Source organism: Brachyhypopomus gauderio, chromosome 14 (genome assembly GCF_052324685.1).
Source record: "Brachyhypopomus gauderio isolate BG-103 chromosome 14, BGAUD_0.2, whole genome shotgun sequence".
NCBI lineage: Eukaryota > Metazoa > Chordata > Actinopteri > Gymnotiformes > Hypopomidae > Brachyhypopomus > Brachyhypopomus gauderio.
Genome location: NC_135224.1, coordinates 20,563,352 through 20,566,983, shown reverse-complemented (window position 1 = coordinate 20,566,983; position 3,632 = coordinate 20,563,352).

Below are 3,632 nucleotides of genomic sequence, written 5' to 3'. Positions count from 1 at the left end.
ACCAGCCCCTCTGTGACTGGGGCATGGCACCCACATTATTAATGGCTGCTAAAATGTGGCTACCTCAAGGTCCAGTGCTGAATAAATATCATTCATCACCTGAACAATTCAAACAAGCAAGACAGATGGGTATTAAAGTACATACTTCTAGCTGGCGGGGTGGAATGCTGTGTGTGTGTGTGTGTGTGTGTGTGTGTGTGTGTGTGTGTGTGTGTGTGTGTGTGTGTGCTTGCATGTAATGAGGGAGAGGCATGTTTAACATGGGAGAAAAGTAGAAATATTTGACTTTTTGAGCATGGCAGAGAGTGCAAACAGGCTGAGGGCCCTTTACACCCAGAGCTTTCTAGCCGGGGTAGATACTCCACTAACGAGAACATTATCCTTCTCTCACCTCCAGCTGAGCATTCAGTCTCTGCTCTCTGTGCTCCTACTCACGAACGTGTGATCGAAGGGTCGGGCGTGAGAGCCGGGCTGTTCGGATCCGGCCCGCGGGTGCCGTGAGCTTCGGTCCTTCATCTGAGATGTGTTTGCTCAAAATTGGACCAAAGAATTTAAATGGGCACTTGCTAATGGGATCTAATTGGAGAGACAGGGAGGTATGGTCCGGAGAACACGGGGGAGGGGGACGTGAAGAGACTCGGGTTTCACACAGCGAAGAACATTACAGCAATTAAATGGAAACTGAACTTTTAAAGAAAGGACAAGGGGTGAGAGAAAGAGAAAGAGTGTGTGTGTGAGAGAGAGTATGAGAAATCGTGGAATTCAGGCGCAGCGGTAGAAGGTTGACATTCCTTCAGAAAATTGCTGTGGTGAACAAGAAAATGAGGCAAGTTCAGATTTGGCCAGATTTAGAGGCCAGACGGACTCAGATTCCTTTCGGATACAGAGGCCAGACTGACTCTGATTGTGTTCGGATTCAGAGACCAGGGACGCTCGCAGTCGAACGGGTGATTTCCGACGTCCTTGACTCGAGGCGGCTCGTGTGGTATCTGAACGCTGGTGTCTGGAAGACTGGAGACTCGGGCTGCTCTATATCAGTCCTGTGTTCACGACTAGCCCATCCACGGGCAGGACCTGTGTGCTCTGACAGGTTCGGTGAATGGCTTTTCTTCAGGACCAGCAGGACGCTTGGGGCTGCTGACTGGTATTTTAAGGCGGGGCTTATCAGTCCTCAGAGAGGCCCGATTTCATGTATGCCATCACCACGCCGGGCTGTACCACTGACAGCAGAAAGGCATTAGGGGGTCTGAGAAGGAATAGTTGGAGCCAGAGAGGTCAGCGCACGACCTCCGGGTGCGAGCTGCTCAAAGTTAGACAAGATCAAGACCACCAGCAGGGCTAGTAGCACCCACAGCCTAACTTCTCTCTGTCCTCCCCCAACACACTCACACACAAAGACACACATGCTAACACAGTACCAAACCAACCCTAACACACACAATGTTGGAACCTCTCCTGCCGCACAGAAATGCTACTATTTCACTCTTTCACTAAGTCACTCTCACTAATTTCACTCTTTGTAGACTCTTTGTTCTCATCCAATATCAACAGGCACAGAAAATACACTCTGCATTCTGAAATATCGCCTTAAGTTATTTTACCATCGCAATTCAACCAAACCAATTATCCTAAAAGAAGTCATCATAATTACAGACATCGTAATTGCTTCATCCACTTTACCAGACTGAGCTTAATGTGTGTAAGATGATTCCTGTTTCACTGTAATATTTGTATGTTCTCGACCTGCTATTGCCTTAACCAGGGTTCACTTTACACCTCTGGTGATTAAAGGTGCTCTGATCTCACACGTCTGGTGAACCTCTAGCGTCTGTATTGATCCCACACAGGACTCCCGCATTTCTTAATTAAGGGAGTGAGGGTAGTTTATGGATTCTTCATTCACTCAAAGGAGAACTTACACAGCCCGGGCAGAAACACAAGTTTTTACCTCCCTCCCTCACTCTCTCTCTCTGTATTTCTTTCTTCATTTCTCTTTCTCTTTCAACAACTTAAATCAATAACTGAAACCACTCAAGATGGAGATAAAACCCAGAGATAAAACCCACAGATAAAACCCAGAGATAAAACCCACAGATAAAACCCAGGCTATCAGCTCTTCGAGGTATCCTCTCCTATGTAGCTCTCTGGCCCTTCTGTCAAACTTATGTGAACTGACAGAACGGGTTCTCCGAAGGTAGCGGTTGTGATTTCTGGCGAACGGAGCAGGCACCTCGGAGTGACTGCATCCCGAGCGCCGCATCAGGAATCGATATGCCAAGAGGAACAGATGGAAGGAGGCGACGTGTGTGGAATTCCTTCACGCCTTTGGGCGATATTTACATATCTAACTAGGGGTCTAATGCTCCAGACTCAGTCAAGGGCGGTTGGCAGACCCCTGCGCTGGCCCAGCCTCATGATTTATTAGTGCTCGGGCAATGCGGGGACGCTACCTGGCTGCTCTATCCATGGCTGTGTGTGTGTTTGTGTGTGCGCGTGCGTGCAAATACATATGCATTTCTTTGTGTGTTTCAGACTGCATATGGTTTTTAGCCTTTTGTGCCTGTGTACTTATGTGTGTGTGCGCTTGCGCGTGAGTGTGTGTGTGCTTCCGTGTGTGTGTGTGTGTGTGTGTGTGTGTGTGTGTGTGTGTGTGTGTGTGTGTGTGGGCGGGTTGGTGTGAGTTTGGAGCTGAGGTGTGCTCAGTTGGCACAGGAGTGACTGAACAAATGAAACAACAAAATGGCCCCCCTATATTCCCTCCTTACTGCCAACACCTGCTGCTGTTCACAGCCTCTGTTTACAGGGCAAACCTTGCTGCTCAGCGCCAAAGAACAGGGCTCTGTGGTCTCACCCCCCCAGACCCTCCTCACCCCCCCACACCCTCCTCACCCCCCCACACCATCCTCACCCCCCACACCCTCATCTCCTGGCCTCCTGCTCACATGGAAGGTCTCTATCAAGTCACCAGGCTCACGTTTACGCCGGCTTATTGAGAGTAATGGTGGATGGCGATATGTTTCGCAGTCATGGCTGACTCTCATTGTCTCTCTCTGTCTCCCACGTGGAATATGGCACACGCTGTCCTGCTCTGCGCCAGGCATGGATATCATCCCCAACGACTCGCCTCATTTTCACAGTGGTCTGAAACATTCCAAGCTGTTAGATGTCCTCCAGAGTGAGCCCAGACACATCTGAAGCCCGCCTCACTGCCGCGGTTAGCGCCCAGACGTCGTTTACCGGCCTCGAGGGCCCCGAAGTGGTGCGGAATTAGCAAAAGAGAAAAGGGCAGCGACCGAAGGAGGAGGCGCGGTTGTCGGTCGTCACCACCCCGGCTCTTTGTGAGAGGAGATCTGGGGAGGGGGAGGGAGAGAATAATAGGGGGGTTAGAGTGGACCTCTACTTACAGGACTGCTCCAGTCCCACATGCTAGCGTAGTTAGCCGCGGCTTAGGGGAGCTCATTACTTTGACTGCCCCATAATGCGAACTGACGTTTTTTCAAGCTCTTCTGTTTTTTCCATCATGGATTTTGGCGTGCGGTTCTCTCAGAAAGCCAAAAGAGGAGAAGTGAGAACACTTCAGGTGGGCATAGTCTGGATGAAGGGCGCCTAGCTCCATGTCAGGTTGCTTTTTA